The sequence below is a fragment of the Pelophylax lessonae genome, assembly GCF_965119305.1.
Source record: "Pelophylax lessonae genome assembly, chromosome: 1".
Classification (NCBI taxonomy): Eukaryota; Metazoa; Chordata; class Amphibia; order Anura; family Ranidae; genus Pelophylax; species Pelophylax lessonae.
Window position 1 is genome coordinate 114,196,648 of NC_138768.1, and position 13,438 is coordinate 114,210,085.

Below are 13,438 nucleotides of genomic sequence, written 5' to 3' on the forward strand. Positions count from 1 at the left end.
ACCGACCTTACCCACCCATTGTTCCATTTTTGCTCTCTCACTCTTTTGGGGTGTACCCTCATTTAAAATTTGTGAAAAGAAGCAGTGTTGGCTACCTCGTCCTCCTCCTCAGGGCCAGATTAACGTAGGGGCTATTGGAGCTGCAGCTCCAGGCCCCTACCTTTTATATAGGCCCCGGGTTGGCCATATTCACTGTTACCGCTCTTCTGTCACTTGTAAACACAGAAGTCTGGCTTCTATGCTCGCTTCCCCAGGCAGCACCCTCAGAACCTCCCCACACAGCGCGAAGGCTGGACAAGGAGGGACAGTTGCCAATGCATGGATGTGTTTATGGGCTTCAGAGACAGCATCCCATGTTGAATTAGGCATGCATGGCTGCACCCTTCCTCCTCTGGGTGCATGGCAAGGCACGGCCCTTAAGGCCCTTCAAAATCCTCAGCACCAAGCCCATGATGCTCTTAATCCGGCCCTGGTCCTCCTCCACCGCCGCTTCCACCTACACCGCCCATAGGTGTGCGCAGCCTATTGCATTAAGGTGTGCACCCCAAAGTTGAAATACACATGCATGTGTTTGCCAGCAGGGAGAGTAATGTATCGGGGCCATGTACCTGTAGGCAAAGAGAAATAGAGCAGAGCAGGTCTGAGGGAGATCTTTCCCATCTCCTCACTGGCAATGCTATGTGCCCTAGGTGATTAGGGTGTGCCCAGGCACACCCTGTGCGCATGCCTATGTCACCGCCACATCCACCACCACCTCAACCTCCCTCCTACTCCATATGGGCCTCGTCCTTCAGAGATGAAGAAGAACATTGTTTTATTTTTCTGTTTTTTTTTGTTGTTTTAAGTTATTTCCCTATCCACATTTGTTTGCAGAGCACTTGCCATGCTCTTAATTACGTTTTGCTGCCATTTGCAGCACTCTAGCCCTTTCCTTTGGTGTTTTAGAGCCATTTTAGTGCCTTAAAGTTCGGGTCCCCATTGACTTCAATGGGGTTCGGTGTCCGGGAAAAGTTCGGTAAAAGTCCGGGACACGGACCCGGACTTTTTTTTAAAGTTCGGCTGAACCCGTCGAACACGGACATCTAGGTGTCCGCTCAACCCTACTCATGATCCTTTTTGGATTCATCGAGAGGAGAGAGCACATCTAACTGCATGTACTGCACCAAGCACATACATACACACTTAGATAGGCACATTTCACCCCTGATTGCCCCCCCAGTTAACCCCTACACCCCCTGTCACAACACACACTGTATACTGTATATAGCATTTTCCTATATACCCATATAAGTGTGATTTGTGACCAGGTGTAGCGTTTGCGGCCCTTCCTTTTACACTTAAAATACTCGCCACCCCACCCCCGATAAAGATTTAACCCCCTGATCTCCCCCTGATCACCCCAGTAAACCCCTCCCCCCGTCACATTGCACACTAATATACACGAAATAGTGTTTTTTTGTATTTTGTATTAGTGCGATTGTGACTTGAGTTAGCGCTAGCGAGTTCGTTTCTGTCCCAAGGAGGTTTAGGGTCCCCGTCACCCCCCCAAAAAGATTTAACCCCCTGATCCCCCCTACACCCCCTGTCACAGCACACCCTGTATACAGTATATAGCATTTTCCTAAATACCAGTATAAGTGTGACTTGTGACCAGGTTTAGTGTTTGCGGCCCTTCCCTTTACACTTAAAATACCTGCCACCCCCCCCAATAAAGATTTAACCCCATGATCCCCCCTGACCCCCCCTTATCACCCCCAGTTAACCCTTCCCCCCCTGTCACATTGTACACTAATACACACGTAATATAGTGTTTTATTGTATTTTGTATTAGTGTGATTGTGACTTGAGTTAGCGCTAGCGAGTCAGTTTCTGTCCCAAGGAGGTTTATGGTCTCCGCCACCCACCAATAAAGATTTAACCCCCTGATCACCCCCAGTTAACCCCTTCATTGCCCTGTCACAGTGTCACTTTTATAGTGTACAGTTTTTTTTTCTGATCACTATTATTAGTGACACAGGTGACATTAACTAGTGTTAGCATCAGTCTAAAATAGCGCAGTTCCCCGGCGCATAGTTAGAAATAACCCCTTGATTACCACACACACACACACTTCCATTACTAGTATAGTGTTTGAACAGATCAATATCTGATCTGATCAGAACTATACTAGCATCCCCATAGTTTAGGGTTCCCAAAACGCTGTGTTTGCACGATCAGCACTGATTCCTGCCAGCACCTGCGTTTAACCCCTCTGCCCAGCCCACCCCACCCAGGCAAGTGTAGTAATCAATAGATTACTATCACTTACAAAAAACACAACACACAAAACTGCTGGTTAGCAGAGTCAGGCCTGATCCCTGCTAGCATTAGCAGTTTTTTTGGTAGCGGTTGAAATAGTCCTTGACAACCAGTTGCTTTTATTACCTGTGAGTCACACTACTGTACCGGTAAATTTAGTTACTAAAATGTCCAAACTTTGGTACAGTAGTGCAAAGGCTTACAGTATACTGACCATGTCAGATGAGAGCGATGGGAAGCCTCACTGGCAGAATCAGGGTCAGTATACGAACCTGATAACAGCAACGGCTCCCTGACAGATAGCTCCGCTGACAGATGGGTCCCTGTTAGACCCAGGTGTACCCGGAGTTGTTGAGATGCAGAAATCACAGGGTGCTTGTATGGAGCAGAGTGTCGGTACTAGTGCCGCTCATCCTTCTGGTGGCCTGGCAAGCGCCAGCGGCCTAATACACCCTGGACCTAGTACAACCAGCACTGCAGTAACACTTGGTGACGTGGCGAGTTCCATAAGTGCAGTTGAAGCTGGTGCAGTGGCTAGCACGAGTAGTGGCCCGCAGCCACCGCGTATTCGAAGACAGGCCCGTAGAGCCCATAGTGCCCTCCCTGATGTGCTAGTATATCCTAATTGGCAACTCACTGATACTACAGTGCCAGTACTTCCCCCATTCACTGCCCAACCTGGAATCCACGTGGAGACAGCTGGTTTTACGCCCCTGAACTTTTTTGAGCTGTTCTTCACGGAAGATCTTTTCGGATCTATTGTGGATGAATCAAATTTATACGCACAACAATTCACCGCCGCCAACCCAAACTCACCCCTTGCCAGACAATTCGCCTGGAAATTTATAACGGTTCCAGATTTTAAAATCTTTCTGGGCCTTTCCCTGAACATGGGCATAACCAAAAATAGTCAATTGCGGCTATATTGGTCCACTAGCCCACTTCACCATATGTGCGTGTACTCTGCCTCCATGTCCAGGGAGAGATACGAGCAAATTCTGTGACTTATGCATTTCAACGACAATGAAATTTGTCGTCCTCGGGGAGACCCTGAATATGATTGGCTCCACAAAATTCGGCCCCTCATAGACCACTTCAATCAGTGGGTTGCAGCCTTGTTTACCCCTGAACAAGTTGTCTGCGTCCCTGATTAAATTTACTGGCTGCCTTGCTATGAAACAGTACCTCCCCAGCAAGCTTGCCAAGTACGGGGTCAAACTGTACAAGCCTTGTGACAACAGGGCCACAGGCTATACAGTTAGTTTCCGGGTCTATGAGGGAAAAGATAGCTGTGTGTAGCCCCCCAACTGTCCAGACTACATAGGGAGCAGCGGCAAAATAGTTTGGGACTTGGGACTTATCTGGAAAGGGGTACCATCTGTACGTGGACAACTTTTACACAAGCATGCCACTATTTAGTCACCTTCTTGAATTACAATTTGGCACATGTGGCACCGTGCGACCTAATCGCCAGGGCTTCCCCCAACGGTTTGTAAATTCCCGTCCTAGTCGGGCGGAGAGAGCCTGCTTGAAAACGGACAAATTGCTTGCAGTGAAGTGGAGGGATACATGGGATGTTTTCGTTCTGTCCTCCACTCACCCAGACACGACAGTCCAAATTTCTACGGCAACTGGCGTTATGGAGAAATCCCTCTGTCCACAAATATAACCGTAATATGGGAGGGGTGGACCTTAACGACCAGCTTTTGGCGCCGTATTTAGTTGCCCGTAAAGCCAGACGCTGGTACAAAAAAGTGTCTGTTTATTTATTCCAATTGGCTATGCTGAACGCCTTTGTCCTATACAGGGAGTCAGGACGAACCGGATCCTTCTGAGAATTCCAGGAAGAGATCATCGAAGCCTACCTGTACCCAGGAGGTGTTCCTGTCCAACTTCCCCTTCCAGATGCAGTGAGCCGGCTGCATGAGAGGCACTTTCCACAAGTCCTCCCGCTTACCCCTACCCAAAGACACCCACAAAGAAGATGTCGTGTCTGTAGCAAGCGCGGATGTAGGCGTGAAACCCGATATTATTGTCCCGACTGTCCTGGCCAACCTGGTCTCTGCATCCTGGACTGTTTCCGTCGCTACCATACACTAGTGAAGTTTTAGTGTAGGGTACAGCACGACAGTGTAGGGCACACAAACACAGGGTCTCGAAAGATGTTCGATGGCTATCGACATTTTGAGAGACCCAAGCTGGAAAATCGCAGTTCACAGAAAAAAAAGTGTTAAAAAAAAATGAAATAAAAAAACAAAAATAGTTGTCGCGTCAGTTATTTTTATGTTCTTCTACTCTTCCTACTGTACTTTGTTTTTCATTATTTTGTTAACCTGTTTCTCTTGCAGGTACCCGTCAGCTGCCACACTGATTTTATATATTCTGACACAAACAGCGTTTGCACTCAGCATATATCGATACCTCTGATGGCAGCAGCTGTGGTAGGCTGATTTCACCATTGCAGTTAAAATACCATTAGGTATACATTGAATATTGTCATGTATACCCACCATTAAATCAGTGGGTTTGGTTGTTGGGCGGTTAATGGTGTGTAATACTACACAATATTCCTGTGGTGATTTCTGCTAGGTTCTCTTTTTTTTCATTCAGCCCACAGGCTGCATGAAAAAAAAAAACCTACACTATGCGCCAAACAAGGACCAGCAATGTACTGGTACGTTGCTGGACTTTGAGTGGTTATACCAGGATGATGGCTGCAGATTTAGGCATCACCTTGATATTGTTTTTTACAGCCAGCGGTCGGCTTACATGTAAAAGCAATCCTAGGGGATAATTGGCCGCTAGACTGCTTTTACATGCAGTGGGAGGGGACTCCCGCCACCTTCCGTGGTTTTTCTCGGACTCTCCTGTCCCACCGGTTAACCCGAGAGTGCAGCCGGTGGTTCAATTATCTAACAATAGAGCTGATTGGAGATGAGAATGGCTCCAATCGTCTCTATGGCCTAGGATACCGGAAGCTACGAGCATTGCATGACTTCTGTTTCGCCAGAAATAAACAGCGCCATTGGGAAATTGGGAAAGTATTTTATCACCCCAATTTTGGTGTGGTCAGATGCGTTAAGGTCAGAGGAGAGATCTAGAGTCTAAAAGACACAATTTTTTTTAAAAAAAGAGTACCTGTCACTACAGATTGCTATCTTAGGGGATATTTAAACTCACTGTGATAACAATAAAAATGATTAAAAAAAATGAAAGGAAAGTTGTCAAAATAACATAAAAAAGCAAAAAAAAAAAATCAAGCCCCCCCTGTCCCCCCGTGCTTGCGCGCAAAGACGCACGCAAGCGTTGGTCTAGTGTCATATGTAAACCGCAATTGCAGCATGCATGCGAGATATCGCCGCGAACGCCAGGTCGAGGGCAGTAATTCTTGCAGTAGACCTCCTACGTAAGTCTAAAGTGGCAACCTATAAAGATTTTTTAAAGGCTTTTAAAAATGTACGTAGTTTGTTGCCTCTGCACAGGCGTGTGCGCAATTTTTAAAGCATGTCATGTTTGGTATTTATGTCCTCGGCATTAGATCATCCTTTAAATTTTACCAAAAAATTTGGAATTATATAGTGTATTTGTGCATTAAATTAAAAAAAAAAAAATATTTTTTCGCATAAATTGTGTTTGGAAAATCTGTGCGCAAATACCGTGTAACAAAAAAATTTGCAACATCCACCATTTTGTTCTCTAGGGCCTCTGCTTTAAAGAAATATATGTTTGGGGGTTCAAAGTAATTTTCTAGTAAAAAAAAAAAATATATTTTCATGTAAACAAAAAGTCACAGAAAAGGCTTGGTTTTCAAGTGGTTAGAAGAGTGGGTGATGTGTGGCTAAGATTGAGCATATAATGCCGGGACAGTTCAAACACCCCCCAAATTACCCCTTTTTGAAAAGTAGACACACAAAGCTATTTGCGGAGAGGCATATTGAGTCCATGGGGTATTTTATATTTTGCCCTACTTTTCGGGAAGATGACTATTTTTTGGGTTTTTTTTTTACAGAAAGTTGTCACTAAATGATATATTGCTCACGCATGCCATGGGTATATGTAAAATGACACCCCAAAATACATTCTGTTGCTTCTCCTGAGTACAGGGATACCACATGTGTGAGACTTTTTGGGAGCCTAGCTGTGTACGGGACCCCGAAAACCAATCCCCATCTTCAAGTTTTCTAATGGCGTAAATTGCTTATTTTACCTCTGCACTACTTGTCACAGTTTCAGAGGCCCTGAAATTTCAAGATAGCACAAACCCCCCCAAATGACCCCATTTTGCAAAGTAGACACTCTAAGCCATTTGCTGAGAGGCATGGTGAGTCCATGGAATATTTTATATTCTGCCACAAATTTCGGGAAAATTATTATTTCTTTTTTTACACAAAGTTGTCAGTAAATGATATAATGCTCACACATGCCATGGGTATATGTGAAATGACACCCCAAAATACATTCTGCTGATTCTCCCGAGTACAGGGATACCCCATGTGTGAGACTTTTTGGCAGTCTAGCCACAGACAGGACCCCGAAAACCAATCCGCACCTTCTGGCTTTCTAAGGGTGTAAATTCCTGATCTCACTCCTTACTACCTATCACACTTTTGAAGGCTATGAAATGCCAAGATGGCACAAACCCCCCCCCCCAAATGACCCCATTTTGCAAAGTACACACTCCAATCTATTTGCTGAGAGGCATGGTGAGTATTTTGCAGCTCTTTTTTTTTTTTAAATTTCCAAAACTGTGACAAAAAGTGAGATCTGCAAAACACTCAACCTGCTTGGGGTGTCTACTTTCCAAAAAGGGGTCATTTGGGGGGGGGGGGGGGGGTTGTGCTGTCTTGGCATTTCATGGCCTCCGAAACTATGATAGGTAGTCAGGAGCAGTGGTGGCTGGTGCTCAAAATTTGGGGGGGGGGGGGTGCAAACAGAAAAATGTAATAGGCATTGCTTCGCGGCAAAAGACGCTGTAAAAAATTGCGTGACTTTGATTTGAGGTTGCAAAAGTGTGAAAGGGGCCTTCAGTAATTAAGGTATAGTGTGCCCCCTTTCAATGCAGAGAGACCAGTGTGCCCCCTTTCAATGCACAGTGACCAGCGTGCCCCCTTTCAATGCAGTGACCAGCGTACATGCCCCCTTCAATGCACAGTGACCAGCGTGCTCCCTTTCAATGCAGTGACCAGTGTACATACCCCTTTCAATGCAGTAACCAGCATACATGCCCCTTTCAATGCAGAGACCAGCGTACATGCCCCCTTCAATGCAGAGACCAGCGTACATGCCCCCTTCAATGCAGTGACCAGCATACATGCCCCCTTTCAATGTAGTGACCAGCGTACATGCCCTCTTTCAATGCAGTGACCAGCGTACATGCCACCATTCAATGTAGTGACCAGCGTACATGCCCCCTTAGAATGCAGTGACCAGCGTACATGCCCCCTTCAATGCAGTGACCAGCATACATCCCCCCAATGCAGAGATCAGCGTGCATGTCCCCTTCAATGCAGTGACCAGCGTATATTCCCCCAATGCAGAGATCAGCGCGCGTGTCCCCTTCAATGCAGTGACCAGCGTACATTCCCCCAGTGCAGAGATCAGTGTGCGTGTCCCCTTCAATGCAGTGACCAGCATACATTCCCCCAATGCAGAGATCAGCGTGCATGTCCCCTTCAATGCAGTGACCAGCATACATTCCCCCAATGCAGAGATCAGCGTGCGTGCCCCCTTCAACGCAGTGACCAGCATACATTCCCCCAATGCAGAGATCAGCGTGCGAGCCCCCTTACTTACCTGGAGCAGCAGCGGCAACAGGCGGCTTCTCCTCAGTCCCAGGCCGGCGGTGCGTCTCCAGTCCTCCCGCTCCCGCCTCCTCCTCGGCCAATGGCATGGGGTTTGCCTTGCGGCCAATCAGGAAGCGCATATTGAACGCGCTTCCTGATTGGCCAGGAGGAGGATCGGTGTGACAATAGCGAATTTTTATTCGCTATTGTCACACTATGGGTGGGCTCGGGGTGCACTGCTCTGTGCCCCAGCTCCACCCTTTGCATCACCCTATTAGAGCCTCTGGCTCTAATCAGGCGATTTAAAAAAAAAAACCCCATTAAGCTCCATGCGTCCAGCGCCCCTGCATGCAGATTAGGGGGCCGGACGCATGGATGGGGGGGGGGGGGGCCGTGCCCCTGTGCCCTCAATACACCGGCCGCCACTGGTCAGGAGTGAAATCAACAATTTACGCCCTTGGAAAGCCTGAAAGTGGGGATTGGTTTTCGGGGGCCTGTACTCGGCTAGACTGCAAAAAAGTCTCATACATGGGGTATCCCTGTACTGACATCTTTGTGAAAAAAAAAATTTCCCGAAACTTGTGGCAAAATATAAAATATTCCATGGACTCACCATGCCTCTCAGCAAATAGCTTGGGGTGTCTACTTTCCAAAATGGAGTCATTTGGGGGGGGGGGTTTTGTGGTATTTTGACATTTCAGGGCCTCCTAAACCGTTAATAGGTAGTGAGAAAATGCAATGAAAAATGTACGCCCTTTGAAATTCTGATGGTGGGGATTGGTTTTCGGCGGTCCCGTACACAGCTAGGCTCCCAAAAAGTCTCACATATGTGGTATCCCTATACTCAGGAGAAGCAGCACAATATATTGTGGGGGTGATTACACATATACCCATGGCATACATTATACAATTTCAATGTCAACTTTGTGTAAAAAAATTATTATTCAAACCCCTGTGACAAAAAAATTAAATATCCCATTAGCTCAACATGCCTCTCAGGACATTCCTCAGGATGTCTACTTTCCAAAAAGTGGTAATTTGGGGGGGGGGGGAGTTTGTACTGCCCTGGCATTTTAGCACTTCATGAAATGAGATAGGCAGTCAGGAATTAAAGCTGCGTAAATTCCAGTATGTACACCATAGTTTGTAGACACTATAACTTTTGCGCAAACCAATAAAAATACGCTCATTGAGATTTTTTTTGTCAAAGACATGTAGCTAAACACATTTTGGCCAAAATATATGACATAAATTGAGTATATTGGATATTTTTTAAAAGACAAAAGTTGAAAATTTCAATTTTTCTCGAAATTTTCACTTTTTAATTAATATCGCAAAAAATAAAAAGCGCAGAGGTGATCAAATACCACCAAAAGAAAGCTCTGTTTGTGGGAAAAAAGGACGTAAAATCACGCAACGCCAAGTTGAAAAAAGGGGTCTGGTCTTTGAGCAGGAAAATCCTCCAGGGCTTAAGTGGTTAAGTCCCTATTTAGAAGGTGTACCTTTGGCAATAATTTCAGGTTTGCGTCTGTATGGATATGGCTCTATAAGCTTTATGCATCTGGACACTGCATGTTTTATCTATTCTTTGCAAAAACTACTTGAGCTCTGTCAGGTTCCCTGGGAGTCATAAGTGAAGAGGCTTTTTCAAGTCCAGCCACAAATGCTCTATGTGGACTTGACCATTTCAATTAACACTGTTAATGTATTTTAAGCAACTACTGTGTAGTTCGGGCTTTATGCTTGGGGTCATGTTGTATATGTTAAATAAAAGCAAAATGTTAAATGATGTGACTAAAAGCAATTTTGTCCCATCAGTCCAGAGCACCCGCTGCCATTTTGCTGCACCCCAGTTCCTATGTTTTCATGCATAGGACATAGAACAAGGCTAAGCGACTCAACTATGCACGAAAACATAGAAACTGGGATGCAGAAAAATGGCAGCAGGTGCTCTAGACTGATGAGTCAAAGAGTAAAATATTTTGCTGTAGCATGGGGCAGTTTGTTATTTAAAGGGCTAGATAGCGGTACAATAATGAATTTCTACATGCAACAGTAAAGCATGGTAGAGGTCCCTTGCAAGTTTGGGGCTGCATTCCTGCAAACAGAGTTGGAGATTTGGTCAGGATCGATGGTGTCCTCAATCCTGAGAAATACAGGCAGATACTTATCCATCACGCCATACCTAGGGAGGTGTGTGATTGGCCTCAAATTCTGCAGCTGAACAATGACCCCCAAACTTACAGCCAATGTCATTAAGAACTATCTTCAGCATAAAGAAGAACAAGGAGTCCTAGAAGTGAAGGTCTGGCCTCCACATCATCGAGTCAGCCTGGGATTACATGAAGAAACAGAAGGATTTGAGGCAGCCTACATCCACAGGTCTGTGGTTAGTTCTTCAAGATGTTTAGAGCAATCTACCTGTCAAAAACTGTGTGGCAGTGTACCTAGAACGGATGCTTTCTTAAAGGTAAAGGGTAGTCACACCAACTATTGATTTGATTTGGATTTCTCTTCTGTTCATTTACTTTCTATTTTGTTAATTGCTAAAATAAACTATTAGCACTTCTATTTCTGAAAGCATTCTTCATTTACAGCATTTTTTCACATGTGCCTAAAATATTTGCACAGTTATATATATATATATATATATATATATATATATATATATACATATATACACACACACACACTTTTCTGAGTAAAGCAGTCTATCAAATCTTTCAAAAATTATAAAGGGCGGAGGGCACATCCAGTTAAAAGCACTCAATGAGCTCACTGACCCCATCAACACACGAGCTGTGCTAAATTCAAAAAGTTTATTGGTTTTTTTCAGTCCAAGTTCTCTGTATTCCGCTGCATCCAGGTTTTCATAGACCATCTTGTAGGTTAGCTGTAGGATTGTACGTCTTATGGCCTATGCTGTGAAAATTCCTCTTTTATATTTGTTAGGGGTTTACCTATTAAGAATAGTAAAGACTTCTCATAGCTACTATATTTTGCATAGGTGTAAACAAGAGCGTTGGAAGAGACACAAAATTCAGTAACGAATATACTTTGTGAATTTTTCTTTTCACAAAGTTAAAGTCCACTCCTCTTGGCTGCTCATTTTCTTTACTTTTCTTTGTTTTGTTTTTTTTTTACCTTCAACGAAGCTCTATTTGAAGAGTGAAACATTTTGGTTTAGGCAATTTAGTTTTGGGAGCACCTTCAGACTTTATTTTCACTTGGGTTCACATGAATTAATTTTTGTCCTGACACATTCTTTTCCCCGTCCTCCACCATTTTTCTTTTTTGTGGGGCAAGATATGCCTTGTGCCAATACAGCCTTGATTAAGAGAGAAGCTTTATGTTGGATATGGGGATATATGGGCTCGTCCATCAGTGGTTATTTGTGTCCACATGGATGAGTGTACCCGTATTACATATCTGAGAGATAGATCATTTCATAGGGTGGGAGACAGATAGTCCACATCTTCAGTAAGACAGTATTTACTAGTATACTTTATTATGTTGAACTCATTTTATGAGGCCAATAGATGGGAGGAGAGACAGATATACCCCCCATCTCTTTTATACCTGTTGGGGTTGGTGAGTAGACCTTGAGTTTATATATCCTCTAAACCGAAGTTTCACCATTTAAACTTGGTAGATATTATTACCACAAAGAGATAGAACATGGATTCATATACAAAGGCATTGACCTCATCCTATAGGTATACCTGGTATGGTCAATTACATATCTTTATGAATTACAATAAAGGTTAAGTTTTAGTTAAGTGGCCATTTGGTGCGTAGGGAAGCGCACCCTCATCTAGTTCTAGTATACTTTGTCAATAGCCATGTACCTATGTCTGATTTTGCGTGTTGAATGTTGAAGTTAAAAGAAAAGGGAACAAAAAAAAAGTAATTTTCTGCCACACAGTTCATACTCCTGTACTGTTTGTTGTGTCCCCACGTTGAATGTAAAACTAATGTTTGACACCTGGCATGAAATATTATAGTAATTTGCTTAGCCCAGCATTCAGTTTAAAGTGTACCTGCATTTAAAGTGTATGCATTGGGCAAAATAAAAATAAAAAATCATATGCAGTACATCTCTGCAACATACATGCACATTTCCACAGGGTTTAATTTCTTTGTAAAAAAAAAAAAAAAAAAAAATGTCCAGAAAAACTGTCTGAAGAGACAAAACATGGGGGAATGTATACAGAGATGTACTGCATTTTTTGTTTATGTCAAACATTTGATTTCATGTGTGTATAGCTGGCACCACACAGTTCCTAGTCACCCCTGTTACCCCCTGTTGTGGGAGCCTTGAGCAGTCTTTTACAAAGCAGGCACCTCTCAACTGGTCACAAAGCTACTCACATTGCATTACAGTATAAATTATGCATGGCATATTTTGGATCTGCTTTAAAAGACTTAGAAGCTCCAGGGGCATAGCAGAAAAGTCATCCTAAAATTAGGTCTGCAGTCCATGGATGGTATCTCCTAACTCATAAGGTTAACTTGGTCAGCTTTTTATAAATACAAGTTTGCTTTTAACCAACCCTCTCCGTATACAAAAATTACCAAGCAAAGATATACCTGTAAAAGCCTTTCCCACTGCCCATGACATCAAAAATTTCTTCAACAGTGTGAAATTGTCCCAATAAATCTGCCTGGAATCAAAGAGGCAAATTAGAGGGGCAAAGGTTTAAAAGTAATATGAGGAAGTATTACTTTACTGAGAGAGTAGTGGATGCATGGAATAACCTTCCTGCAGAAGTGGTAGCTGCAAATAATGTGAAGGAGTTTAAGCATGCATGGGATAGGCATAAGGCTATCCTTCATATAAGATAGGGCCAGGGACTATTCATAGGATTCAGATATATTGGGCAGACTAGATGGGCCAAATGGTTCTTATCTGCCGACACATTCTATGTTTCTATAAACACTTCCAGGTCAATCTCTGTCCCCAGCAGTCTCACTAGTTCTTCCTGCTAGCCCCCACATGGTTACAAACAAAAACGGAACAAAAATGAGATGGAGGTCAACTAGAGGAATCAGTGGGAGCTTCGTGGAAGATTGAAGTGGCGCCATTGTTGGTTTCCCAGAGGACTATAGGGTATAATTTTACATCATCGAAATGGTGTGAGCAGCAAGAAGGGTAAGTATTTAGAGTCCCCATCTACAGATATATTTTTGCTCGTCAATTATTGTATAGTATTGGGGTCCCTTGAAATATTTTTACTTGAAATTGTGCTAATTCATACTCTTTAATGTAGAGTATCTAAGAAGGCATACATTTTGAGACCAGAAGCGGTAAATACGAGTGGCCTTGACCCATAAGCATCGGGGGAAATGAACTGTCA